Source organism: Prionailurus bengalensis, chromosome C2, assembly GCF_016509475.1.
Source record: "Prionailurus bengalensis isolate Pbe53 chromosome C2, Fcat_Pben_1.1_paternal_pri, whole genome shotgun sequence".
NCBI lineage: Eukaryota > Metazoa > Chordata > Mammalia > Carnivora > Felidae > Prionailurus > Prionailurus bengalensis.
This window is the reverse complement of record NC_057350.1, coordinates 108,249,136-108,263,969: the sequence shown is the minus strand read 5'-3', so window position 1 is coordinate 108,263,969 and position 14,834 is coordinate 108,249,136. Positions and strand designations below refer to the sequence as shown.

Sequence of the window (14,834 nt, the reverse complement as noted above, 5' to 3'; positions counted from 1 at the left end):
TCAGGAATAACACAAGGATAGTCCACTCTCCTTACTTCTATACTGGAAATTTTAGCCACAGCAATTAGACAAGATAAAGAAATAAAAGGCACACAAATTGGTAAGGAAGAAGTAAGACATTCACTATTTACAAATGACATGATACTATATATAAAAAATTCAAACAACACCACCAAAAAAAAAAGTCTACTAGAACTGATAAATGACTTTGATAAAGTCACAGGATACAAAATCAATATACAGAAATAAGTTGCATTTCTATACAGCAATAATGAAGTAGAAGAAAGAGAAATTTAAAAAATAATCCTAATATAATTGTGCCAAAAACAATGAAATATGTGGGAATAAACCCAACCAAGGAGGTGAAAGACCTATACTCTGAAAAAAATGAAATACTGATGAAAGAAATTAAAGATGACACAAATGGATAGACATTCTATACTCATGGATTGAAAGAACAAATATTGTTGAAATGTCCATACTACCCAAAGCAATTTACAGATTTAACGCCATCCTTATCAAAATACAACAGTATTTTTCACAGAACTAGAACAAATAATCCTAAAATTGGTATGGAACCACAAAAATCCTGAATAATCAAGTCAATCTTGAAAAAGAACAAAACTGGAGGTATCACAATCCCAGGTTTCAAGATATACTACAAAGCTGTAGCAATCAGAACAGTATGGTGTTGGCCCCAAAACAGACACATAGATCAGTGGAACAGAGGAAGGATTTCACAGAATGAAACTCATGATTATATGGTCAATTAATATTTGACAAAGTAGGAAAGAATATCCAATGGGAAAAACGACAGTCTCTTCAACAAACTGGACAGCCACATGCAAAAAAATGAAAGTGGACCATTTTCTCACATCATACAAAAAAATAAACTCAAAATGGATTAAAGATTTAAATGTGAGACCTGAAAGCCATAACAATCCTAGAAGAAAACACAGGCAATAATGTCTCTGACATTAGCTATAGCAACATTTTTCTAAATATGTCTCCTAAGGCAAGAGGATCAAAAGAAAATTAACTATTAGAACTACATCAAAATAAAAAGCATCTGCATAGCCAAAGAAATAATCAACAAAACTAAAAGGCAAGCTACCAAATGAGAGAGAAGATATTCGCAAATGACATATCTGATAAATATATAAAGGACTTATAGAACTCAACACCAAATAATCCAATTAAAAATGGGCAGAACATGAATAGACATTTCTCCAAAGAAGACAGCCAGATGGTCAACAGACATATGAAGATACTCAACATCATTCATTATTAGGGAAATACAAATCAAAACCACAATGAGATATCATCTCACACCTGTCAGAATGGCTAAAATCAATAAGATAAGAAACAAGTGTTGGTGAAGATATGGTGGAAAAGGAACCCTCTTGCACTGTTGGTGGGAATGCAGCCACTGTGGAAAACAATTTGGAAGTTCCTTAAATAATTAAAAATAGAACTACCTTATGATTCAGTAATTCCACTATTGTATATTTACCCAAAGAATACAAAAACATGAACTCAAAAAGATATATGCACCCCTATGTTTATTGCAGCATTATTTATAATAGCCAAAATATGGAAGCAGCCCAAGTGTCCATTGATAGATGAGTAGATAAAAAGGTGGTACACACACACACACACACACACACACACACAGGAATATTATTCAGCCATATAAAAGAATGAAGTCTTGCCATTTTTAGCAACATGGATTGATTAGAGAGTATAATGCAAAGTGAAATATAACAGTCAGAGTAAGACAAATACCATATGATTTCACTCATATGTGGAATGTAAGAAACAAATAAACAAAAAAAGCAAAGGGGAAAAAATGAGAGAGGGAGAGAGGAACCAATCATATATAGAGAATCAATTAATTACAGAGAACAAACTGAAGGTTAACAGAGGGGAGGTGGGTAGGGTATGGGTGAAATAGGTGATGGGGATTAAGGAGTGTACTTGTCATGATGAGAATGGGGTCATGTATAGAATTGTTGAATCAATATATTGTATATCTGAAACTAACATAACACTGTATGTTAACTAGAATAGAATTAAACATTTAAATAAATAAATAAAATAATCAATGACCGTCTCAAAATGAGAAATTTGAGGAGCAAGTATTTATTTTCTATCCATGATAGTCCATGTATAGCACCAAACTAAAGTATTTCTCTGATTCCTTGGATTCTAATCACATTTCATAAGTGAAAGATACCTTTATATTTGTACTTTATTTCAGAAATTTCTATAGCTTGGCTTATTAAAACTTACAAAACTTTAAGGCATGAAGTATACCCAATATGCACACATCAGATATTGAACATTATGCAAATTTTTAAATCTTAAAACATATGACTTGTTAAAGGGAGTTTCCCACAAATTCACTAGGGTTTTTGTTTTCTTTCTACATAAAGCTCTGGGTTATAATAAGAGTTAAGCAATAGCATTTTCTTCCAAAAAAACTTCAAACTTCATATGATTATAGTAAATCTCCCTAGATAATTTTACTAGATCAGTTTCTGACTTTTTAAAATAATACTTGCAGAGATCTTTATTTTATTTTTTGTACTCTTTATATCAATTTCCCTATACAATAGGAAAAACAACTGTACTTTACTCAAGTGTTGTTGCAAAGATGAAACAACAGAATCAGTGTGAAGCACTGCTCCTGACAGAGAATACACTGCTCAATAGATGTTAGATTTTATTATTAGCATTACTGTCATTATTAGTTTATTATTATTATTAATAACAATAATTATTATTACTATTCCTTTAGAAACTTCATCTGCCCTGTCTTTCTTGTGTTAATATATAGAGAAAGTATCAGTGGTCTAGACACAGGCAGACCAATATTCCATATTCTGTAGGGAACTACTGTTCAGACTTTAGGAGAAGACACTCAGCTCCCTTTCCCTGCCCCTGTCTCTAGTTACCAAGTGTTGGCTATGAAGCCATGGCCTGAGTGAGTCAGACCTCTAATAGCTGGGAGCATGCCTTCTTTCATTTTCAGATTGCCTTGTCACATCCCTCAGAGGGGACTTTGGGCATGAGAGAAGTTATGGGCTATCCCTAGACATCCACTGGCCCTAAGAGGGGCAAGTCCAGTGCCTCTAGGGTAGGGTTGCCCAATGAAATACAGGATACCCAGCCAAATTTGAATTCCAGATCAGCAACAAATATTTTTTTAAGTATAGGTATACCTCTAGTGGGGAATACTAAAAGTGTATTCTACTATACTAAAATGATTATACTTATACTAAAAAATTATTTGTTCTTTATCTGAAATTCAACTGGGTGTCCTATTTGTTCAATCTGGCAACCGCATCCTGGGGTAAATCCCTACTGCTTGGTGGGCAGGGACCTGTACTGTTCATCTTTGTTCTCTTGTATCTGAAATAGTACTTGACACACACACACACAGGTACCTGAAATGTTTGTGGAATAAATGAACTAAGACCACCTTGGTTTCTAAAGCCAGCCTACTCTCTGCACCTCAAAAACTTCCTGAATTCCACCAGATGTCCATGAGGCACTGGCCACTTCCCCTGGCCTATAGGGGGCTGGAGGTGGGGCAATGTCATTTGCTAAATATCAAATGTAGAGAAGCAGGGAGCAAGAGTAGGAGTAAAATGAGGTATTTGCAAAAGGCCAGATAAGAAGAGTGAAGAAATAATAAAATGTCTGGGTCAGAGAAGTGATATCTTCATTTGAAGCTGGTGAGCATTTCTGATAAGTGGAGTTCTCACCACAAAGAGTTTCTCTTATACACAATCTTCCTTGTTTTTATGATTTGGAGATTTGCATAACACAGGAGTTAGGGGACAGGGATGGTAACGAAGAGTCACCAAAGCAGCCGAAGCCACAAGATGGACCAAAGAGAACTTTTTGTCACTGGCCATCGATCCACCTGGGTTTTGTCATAGGATTTTGCTGTCAGGGAGTTAGGATCAGTGTTCGTTCCGATAGGTTAGAAGGTCAGGAAATGGTAGGTAGAAGTTAGAATTTATAATAAACATTCACTGCTCCTTCACTTCTTCTAGTTTTTAATTTGCTATAAAAAGACAGGAGAGAATTTGTTCAAAACCAAAACGCCTTTCTGGAGATAAACTCTGCTTTCCTCGAAGAGCAAGGAAATACATCACAAATACAAACAACACTGGTGGAGCCATTTGTCCTGTGTGTGTTTACTTGCTGGGGGCCAGTGGGTTGGGCTCATGTAGGGGGTTGTTATTTCTCTTCCATTTGTCACTTTTAACTCCAGAGGTAACTTTACAGAAATCTTTGTCAGAGTTCTATAATCCGCTAGATATTAACTTGGCTTTAACTCAACATGCCATATTACAAGAGGCTCAGATGATTTCCAGTCTGAACAGTTTCTGGTCTTGTTGCCAAAGTAAAGTTTTTAAAAGTACCTCTAGGGATGCTCAGGGGGAGGCCTAATTACCCCCCTCTTGTGTGAGCTGGACTTCCCTTGGAAACAAATTAGCCCTTGGGCAGCTAGCTCACTGCTCTCACTGTACCTCAAAATGGGACTATGAAGCTGGCAGAGGTGGAGAGACTGGCAGCTGCACTTCCTGGATCCTTAAGTCAAAGGAAAATAGTATTAATTAATGTTTGACAATCTTGGCTTGTGATCCCATGTCCAGATTATGTACTCCTGCAAAGTTAATTCTGTTAGAGGAGAAGTAGAAGAACATAATGGATCAAATCCACATTGGAGTCCTAAATTCTTAGGATGTTATGTTCTTTACTCTTTAGCAATTTCTTGGCTCATCGGTCATCATAAGAATGACAGAGGATCCCCCAGCACCACAGTGCTGTCATCTGTTTTGGGACTATAATAGGTAACAGTTCTGGAACAGTCATACTCAAATACTAAGGGAAAGGACGGTGATAAGTCTAGGTCTTGGTACTCAATTTGGCCTCTGACTGAATGGGCAAGAGCAGAGTCCACTAGGTGCCTGGTTATATGGGAGCCAGTCGTGCCACTGATACAACTTTGCCTAAAATGAAATGATTCCATGGTTTATTTCATTCACACAAGACTTTTTAAAGGGTTCTCAAAAGGAGATGGTTGTGGGGAAATGAACTGAACATAGCCTTACAGGGAAGGTTCACGACTCCAATCTCCTGTTTATTAGTGATGTGGCAAATCTTTTTAGAAGTCTAAGTCTCATTCTTGTCATATAAAGATGGAATTAGTGACAGAGCATCATCAGATTGCTGAAAGCATTATACATTGGATTTGACAGTGTTGCCCATACAGAATGGGCATGAAAAAATCAAATGGTAAAACCCTGGGTGGCTGCTGCCCAGTGTGGACATGTAACACCAGAGGAAGGCAGCTTGTGTAGGTGATGCCAAACTTGGAAGATGAGTGTCTCCTGCTCAGAGCCAGGGGGACTATACAATGCTTTTACTTCTGTAGCATCCTAAAGGATAGTTGCCCTTGCTACTGAGATGCAGAAGTAGTTTAAAAACAAAACAAAACAAAACAAAACAAAACAAAACAACAACAACAAAAAAACCCTCTGTGCTGTAAGTATAAATTCTGAGCATTTGTAGACAGAAAGTTCCCAATAGTTAGAATAAAAGTTAAAAGCCCTCATATGAGGAAGTGGCTTCTCTAATGCAGATGTTCAGGCATTTATTTGCTCACTTTTCTTTCAGCCAGGATGAGAGAGAATGGGATATGGAAAGAGCATGAGCAAAAAATGCAAAGCCCCTGTGATTCCGAGGTAAAGGTACCTTGTCAGTTTTGCCACTGACTGGTGGTTCAGATGTGCCTTAACTCTTTAGTCAGGAGTCCTGAGACTAGAATGGGCAGGTCAGATGAATAGCAGCCTTAACAGAAGACGGCTGGATCTTAACGAATTGGCATCTGAATGTGGCCCAAGTCACAAAAGCACTCTGTTAAGTATAAAGGAATATAAAAATGTAGAGTAGTAATGTCATTAGAATGCTTTGAATCAAGGGTAAGAACTGTAAAAACAACATGCTCCTTTTTTTCTGGGCTAACATTACTGTCTAGGGATGAGAGCAGGTAAAAGGATTAAAGAGAGGTTATCTACCATGAAAATGAAATCACAGGAGAAGAAAAAAGTTGATACATTGTCACTTGCCAGCTTTTGACACTGGAAGAACAAAATAATGGTTGTTTTCCTTCTTGATACCTCCTATCATAGTTTCCACCCCAAATATGATATCTTACCCCATTTTTAATAGGTAGAAATGTATAGCTACCTAGAAATGGGAGAGGGGGGTAAAGTCAGTCAAAACACACCAATGACTGAGTTGGGGACAGAACACTACACAAAACAAAATCCTGTGATTCAATTCCTGCCAACCTATATCAAAGTCTAGCCAACAGCCTTCAACCTAATAAAAAGTCCACCTTTTGCCTGATGGTAAAGCTGAACATCATTAAGAATTATTTTTCTTAGGCTGAGCTATCCCACAATCGTCGATCTCAATCATCGCTGAAGTGTTGTGTTCATTCTCTCTCATTTATTAAATGTCTTTCTTTAAGTCCCAAAGGAAAGTTTGGAGAGCAAAATATTAGTCACTGAAGAGAGTTCTAAGCTCTGCCTGGGTTTAGCTACATCGAGGATCTAATGCAATGCTTTTCAAATGACCTGTGGAACAGAACCAGCTTTTTGCTTTCTTAATTTTCATATGTCACAGAGCAATATTTTTGTGAAATATGATAAAAATAAATGACCAGAGAAATAAAGCGAATAAGACAAAGAACTGAGTATAAGCCCACTGATCATCCGTTTGGATATTGCAGCAATGTCAAATTGCTAAACTCTTATTTTCAGTTTCTGCAAATAACCTCATCACAGGCTAGTAAAAATGTTTGCAGACTGGTGTTGGTTCATGAGCTACACTTTTAGTAGCTCTGGTATAAGGGACATGTTAAGCGAAAGCACCTACTATAGTGCCCACCTGGAAGAGAGTACTGATGCCAATAGTTAAGATTTACTGAGAGCTTTCTATGCATAAGCCACTCACTGTTCAGGTCTGCTACATGTATTACTTCTTACATAATCCAGTGGGTTAAATCCTGCTACTTCCTCCATTTACAGATGGAGAAGCTTAGGCACAGAGAAGTTCAGTAACTTACTGAAGGTCAACTAGTAAACCCAGCACAAAGTATCTGCTTCCAGACTGCACCCACTTCACATAGCTTTCCCACCTGCCTCTCTGTAGGTGTTTGGTTCAGGCTGCATCTGAATCTACCCCAGGGATAAGTAATACATATAATGGCATTGGTGATAATGCAGTAACTAGCAAGAATCATTTTACCTTCATATCTTTGAGTAACATTCTGTGGGAAACAAGACACCAGAAAAGAGTTGACATACAATCACTGAGCAACCCTTCATAGTGATCTGAAAAATGACTTTTGGCATCCCCTTTAACCAAAACTGAAAAGGTGTTCAAAACTCAGGACATGTCACGCAAATAGCAACCTCAGAGTTCAATTATGATTAATATCAAAAAAGAACCAGGGAGGGTTACCCCTCCTGCAAGAGGCTATAGAGGGTCAAGTCCCTCTCACCTTCTCTTCCACAAGCGCATTTTTTCCTTTTCTCCATGCTAAAGCTTTGGTGTTTCCTGTCTTTTTTGAAAGAGGAAGCCAAGCCATGGGAGCTTGATGAAAACGTCTCTTCCTTTTTGGTGTGTCTTGTGTTTTTAAACACTTCTGTGTTATGGGCAAAAAGCCTGGATCCCCTCGCAAAGCGGCAATTGCGTTGCTCATGCTCCTTGGCAGGGCCTCGCCCCGCCTCCCTTCTCCACCCCTCTTTGTCCACACTCACGGAGCCAGCCCCTCTGGGGCCTCAAGCTCCCTGGGCTTGCTTCATTGTCTCCAAAGCTGATAATGATGTCTCCCACCTACATCTCTTGCTGATAAACGAATTCCTGAAATACCTTTACAGACCTTCACATCACCATAAATGCTGCTTTAAGGAAGGACAAATGGCGGAGTAAATGAACAACACATGGAACATAAATGGTACCACATGTCAGGCTTAATCTCCTCGGTAAGAAGAGGGGCAAAAAACTGAAGCCCTTCCTTCCCTGCACATGGAGGAGTAACAACAGCCACAGCTACTGCCACAAACAGCTGTTACAATTCACTTTTCATATGAGAGACCAGCATAGAACTCTCTAGATTGAAAAGATATATACTTGTTTTTTTCTTAAAACTCTGGTTACCTTGGTGGGGCGAAATTACATTCAGCTTTTCCTAAGCAGGGGGCAATGTTGACCAGAACATCACATGTTTTTAATTATAGTCCTGAACCTCCTCATGTATATTCCCTGAGCCAAGAGTTGCTCTCAAAGAATCAATTTCTCTTTGTATAAACATGTCTTGCCTAAAAAAGTGGGAACTCTTATAAGCATTTTTAAGACTCTATTTTCCTTCCATAGAGCAATAGGCTCTGAAAAGTAGCTCTCTCAAGTTTGGGGAAAACTAGAGAGGCACACAGAAAGCTACCTAACACTTCAGGGCAGGACTGTGGGTGCAGAAGAATGGAAAGGCAGGATGAACTGTAGCAGTTCAGAGAAGGTTACAGTGGGCAGAGGTGGGTGAGAAACATCTCATGGGGAAGTGATACTGAATTAGAGTCTTAGAGAAGGCAAGCCTTCAAAGGGAAAAGAGGGATGGAGGGTGTTCTAGAAGATAATGATAAAAGGTGTGTGTGTGTGGGGGGGTGTATCACTTTGGGGAGGAGTAAGCAAAAGTCACCTTTGACATTCCTTTAAAATTCTTTCGAATTATCTCTGAAGCACTGTGAGCACTGTAAATCTCATCCACACTAACATTTGAGATCTACTGGACTAGACCAAAGGAAGAAATGAAAGGAAATTCTATGAGCCAACATCTGGGCATTTGCACTATTGCACTCCAAGAACTGCCATGGACCTAGAGGGGAGTAAGTATTGGGTAGAGAATTTTCCTTTATTCTCACCTGCCCACAAGGTTTACTCCATTATATTTTAAGATGAAGCGTCTGTCGTTCTAATACATACTGGAAGACTTTGTTGTGAGGATTAAACAATAAAACATAGTTAAAAATCCTTAGCACAAAATCTATCATGTGGTGGGAGCTAGTTAAAGGTGTGACCAGACCTACAGATAACTGCTTTGCGGAGTTGTAAAGAACTTGGACCACTGCTTTCTGCAATTTCTGCTGTGGACCCAGTAAAAAGCCGTATTCTCACTTTCTTGGGCAATGCCTTCAGGGACTGTGTATTACATCAGGGGTAGGTTCTGATGTGACATCCAGGATATCAAGATGGGAACTCTGCAACCTTGCTTATACAAGGTCTCACAGTTTGGAAACAGTCTTTGCAGGCCATGTTGCTAGGCTATACATTAGGGCCACAGCCTGACTCAAATCCCTGGTTCTCGCCTGTAATCCATTTCTTTGATGTTTATTGCATGAAATTTAGGATAAACCAAAACTCTGGGGCAACTCCAAGGAGGACAGATCTCCTGGAGTCATTCTCTTATAAACATAATCTGTTTTCCCTTCATTCTCCCCAACATACTGTTGTGTTATTACCTTCCCTCCATTGTGCCATCTCTTTCCATTTATCCCAAATCAGATTTACACCCACCTATTTAGTTTTGACTATAATTTACCTTTTATTCTCCTTTCCCCCACCTCACCAAGCTTGATTCTTAAAAACAAAGAATAAACACAAAATTTTACCACAACTACCACCATTATCACCAAAACAACAAAAGAACTTACCACCCACTTAACCAAGCCAGAGGTGTTTGGGAAAGCTTTAACCACATGCTTTGTGTTAAAACTTTTCTTATAAGCAACTTTTTCTCCCCATGACTTGATGGCTTTGGCTAGGGTTTGAAAGCTGGATCTGAGGGAATTGGAAACCCCCTGACACACATGCACCCCACCTAACCCTGGGACTTGGACTGTGTTCAGATGCCCTCCCTCCTTGTCCTCTGCTTTTCCCTGGGCCTTTTCTCGTTGCTACCCTTTCTCCCTGTCTTTTCTCATTTCTCCCTGTGTTTTCTCATTTCTCCCTGTCTTTTCTCATTTCTCCTACTTGACCCCCTATCCCTGATTTCTTTTCACAATTTCCACCCCTCAAAGTTTCTATCACCAACTGGGGCCTGAGCCTAAATATCTACTAAGACCACCTGGGACAAACTGTCCCCAAATCTGATGGTGCCTGATTAAAGCAGCCTCCCTGGAATCACATGCACGGGGCAAAGATGTCTTCTAGTCAAAGGACCACTTGAATGCTCAGCCAGCACACAGTTGCCAGAAGCTCATCCTCTCCTTCCCTAGATTCCCCTGGTCCTGGATGGCATATGGTTCAATGGTTAGTGGCTTCCCAGAAGGCGATTTAGGGCTCCCACAATTTCGAAAGGTATAGAGCTTTTCCCTTATCTTGACATCTTCCTTTTTAATCCACAATTGCTCTTACCTCTTTCTGCTCCTCCAGAATTAGATTCAAATTCTAAATGTTTTGCTTGGCTGTCCTGTTATTTAGCTCCTATTGGTTTATTGTTTAGATATAGACATTCTTTTTATTTTATTTTTTTTTTAATTTTTTTTTTCAACGTTTATTTATTTTTGGGACAGAGAGAGACAGAGCATGAACGGGGGAGGGGCAGAGAGAGAGGGAGACACAGAATCGGAAACAGGCTCCAGGCTCTGAGCCATCAGCCCAGAGCCCGACGCGGGGCTCGAACTCACGGACCGCGAGATCGTGACCTGGCTGAAGTCGGACGCTTAACCGACTGCGCCACCCAGGCGCCCCTAGACATTCTTTTTAAAACATAGGAACAAAAAAAGTGCAAGTATGTTACCTGGTGCATCTAATAAAACTCGCCCAATTAATTCAGAATGATTTGGCACAAAGAAGGTGCCTGTCTACTTCAGGTTTTTATTCTCTCTAGGATGCTAATTGTTTTTCTTTTGATAATCTTGTATTTTTGGCCTGAAGTCTAAAATCTGGCCTGCTGGGCGATGTGTCAGATTTGTGAATTAGATGACATCTGTTTTGAATTTTATCATCTTTAATTTTCTTTCAAACTCTCTTCACTTATTCATTTCCCCTTTAATTGTAAAGATCAGACTTTGTTGGGTACTTTAGACAAAAGTATAGACCTTTCTTCTGTGGGGGACACAGATTAAAATTACTGAAGCTAAGTGGTCACAATGAAGGCTATTCAGGGAAAAGATGTTCAGAGAGAAGCCTTAGCAACCATCCCAGAGAGGATGAGCAGCTGATACAGAAGGCTGGCTGTCCACACCAGTGTTTTGAGGTTCCCACTGAATAATTACAGTCGAGTGGAAGACTGACAGTGAGTGTTGAACATGGGCAGAGTGAATATTTTGAATTGAGAAAGGCTGAAGTACTGAGGATGGAGGTGAGTGGTGATGTTTTGATCTCGTCACATTTAATTTTTCTCTTTGTGTTTTTTTCTCCAGAAAAATAACAAAAGGAGGAGAAATAGAAATGCATTCTCATACATACAGATTCATATTTTAATAGTAAAACCTTATAATTTTCCTCCTCTGTACATATCTCCTAAATTCTTCTTTTCATGGGGAATGTGTTTATCACTAATTGGATTGGGCCTATTTATTTATTTTAAGTTTTATTTATTTTTGAGAGAGAGAGAGAAAGAGAGAACGAACAAGTGGGGTAGGGGCAGAGAGAGAGGGAGAGAGAATTCCAAGCAGCTTCCACACTGACACAGAGCAGAGCCTGACATGGGGCTTGAACTCATGAACTGTGAGATCATGACCTGAGCCTAAATCAAAAGTTGGATGCTTAACTCACTGAGCCACCTAGGCATCCGAGATTGGGCCTATTTATTAAGGGTCAATTTTCTTGTTAGAGTGCCCAATGTAACACTATTGTGTAACGTGTTTTTCCTTTATGTAAATATTTTTCAATATATACTCTTACGGATGGCAACTGGCCTCGTGCAGTTTTGCATTTGTAGAAGCAATAGAGAACACATAGAACACTGGCCAGAATGTGTGCCTAAGCTTTCACATCTGATACACATGTCACTCATCACTGGAAGAAGAAATAAGCAGACTGTGCACAGAATACAAAATGGCTCCTCCAAACACCTGCTGTAGAGGCTCTCAACCAAATTTCTAAAACCACATCATGAAAATTGGCCAACAGTGACTTTGTGCTTGCATACAAATGACAAATCACCCCTTTGTGATGCAGGCCTTGGATTTCTTGGATACCGCTGTGTTTAGGCTGTTGCTAGGCAGGTCGTTAGTCTGTTAAAATGCTATTGTTTTGAATGGAATATGTATATAGTGGTAGTTCTCAACTGGAAGCGATTTTTGCCTCTCAGGGGACATTTAGCAATGTCTGGATACATTTTTGGTGCCACAACTTAGGGAGAGGACTGCTACCAACATCTAGTGGACAGAGTCCAGGGGTGCTGACAACTATCCTATAATGCACAGGACAGCCCCATAACCAAGGATTAATTAGCTCAAATTTCAATAGTACCCAAATTAGAAACCCTGGTTTACAAGCATTTATATATTGAGCCAGGCAACAACAGATCAAAACTATGGTGTTGAGAGAAAAGGGCACTTGCAATTAGTCTTCTTTGGATGAATAGCTATTGTTGACTTTGATGGCCCTATTGGCCACATAATATCTCCGTGGGCTCTAGGGGGCTAAAAGAGCCTGCCATTTGGGCTCCCCTCCTGCTCCTCTTTTCATGGTTATTAACATCATCTTCCATATGTATGCAGTCACTCAAACTATGTATCTCTGGGTTTTATCTACTCTCCCCCTCTTCTCCTCATCCTACCTTCCTACTGGTAATCGATTCCTCATAATTCTGTGCTCTCCTCACTATAATGATTTGCCCTGACTTCGTAGGTCCTCCATTAATGATTTAGTCCAGGCTCTTTAGTTGAAAGAGCCTGTTGTTCGGGCTCCAACAATAGCATCCTGGTCACTCTCCTGCTGCTCCAGCCAAACCCATTCAGTGCTCCACATCTTGAGCCACTTCCTCATTTACCAAGTCCTTCAGTGAAGAAACATTTAAAAGGGCCTACCATCTGCTAATTACTCTGTTAGGAGCTGTGATCACTCCCTGGATAAAAATCATTCCAAGCCTCCATACTGCTTAAGGGATGAGCGCCTCACTTCCCGACACAGTGTGTAAAGCCTCTGATAATCTGCCTCTGACCTAACATTTCAGCTTACTCTCCCACCCTACCCTGATGTACTTGCTTCAACCACAATGAACCAATTACTTTTCCTTACTTTGGGTCACACACTCTTAAGCCCGTGTATCTTTGCACATGCTCTTTTCTGTATTTGGAGTAACCTTTCTACCCTTGTCTGAGAAACTCTCATTCATCCTGTGCGACTTAATCTAGTATCTAGAGAAATGCCTGGCCCATGAAGCTACTCAATAAATATGGCATGAACTTAAATTTGACCTTCTCTGTAAAACATTCTGTAATTTCCTGGCTGTTAGACAATATATCTCTCATGCTCCACAGTCTGTTGTATGCACTTCTACCAGAACCTCTTTGCATACCTGTCTACAGACCTCCTGAGGGCAGGGATGGTGTCTTATATCTCTTGGAACCTCCAGACTTTATGCCAGGCTGGACATAAAGTGGACCCTCATGATTAAATGCTCACTATTTTGTCAAGATGCCTTCTTTTGTTTTGGGAATCCTTATTTCATACTAGAAATGGTATGCATTATTTGATACCCCCAAAAAGTCACAAAAGTTGACACTAGTCTCACATTAGCCCTGTCCCTTCTCTAGAACTGAATACCTTCCAGTGTATAGGATCTGAAGTGTGAAGCTAAGGTTTGAGTCCATCCTCTATCACCTACTCACTGTGTAACCTTGGGAAGACATTTAACTCACCTGTAACCCTCTGTTTCTTCTTCTGTAAAATAGGAATAATATCTGCCTTGTGGGGGTGGTCATGAGTATCAAATGAGAGTACATATTTGAAAATTTTTTTAACTTCTATCTAAGACATCTGTGTTCAAAGTATAGCAAGATAATAAAATAAAACCTCTTCCTCAGTCTCGCATGATCTTTATTTTTTTCCCCACAAACCTCTTGAAAGGGCCAGTTTGATGCATTGTATTCACTCTCTCCTTTCAACCCCAGCCATACCACTGGCAGCTCACTCTTCAGAATCTTCAATAATTTCCTTATGGCCAATACCCAGAGACACTCTTCTGTCCTTCCCTCACTGGACTTGACTTCAGTCTGTCTCTTCTGAGACATTCTCTTCACTGGAATCAGAGTAAGCTTCCTCAAACATGGATTTTGATAATATCCTGCCATGTACAAACCTCCACAATGATTCTTCATTAGCCTACTGAGTAATATTCAAACTCCTTAGGAAGGGGTCAGACCCAACATCATCTGGTCCCTGCTTACCACTTCACTCACATTACCTTCTAACACATACCCGAGCAATACAAAATGGCTTATGTTTCTAGAAAGTGTGTGCTCTTTCACATGCTGCCCAGAAGATTGCCTGGTGCAATCTGGTCATCTTTTAGGGCTTGGCTCAAAATATCATCTCTTCTGGGAAGCCTTCCCTGATCTCAGTTTCCTATTCCTCTTCATTCCATACAGAAGTAGATATCCCTATCTCTATGGTCCCCAGACTCCTTGGCTGCATCTTGATTAAGCATAACCTTCCCACTATTCTCTTAGCCACTTAAATATTTATCTCCCCTATTAGAAAGTGAGGTTTTTAGGGGTGCCTCAGTGGCTCAGTTGGTT

General features: G+C 39.7%; 1 protein-coding gene across 2 annotated transcripts in view; it reads right to left on the bottom strand.

Moving 5' to 3' along the window:
* Window positions 1–14,834, bottom strand: part of VEPH1 (ventricular zone expressed PH domain containing 1) — a 249,409-nt gene that overhangs the window by 120,969 nt on the left and 113,606 nt on the right. The gene's annotated exons all lie outside the window — the stretch shown is intronic.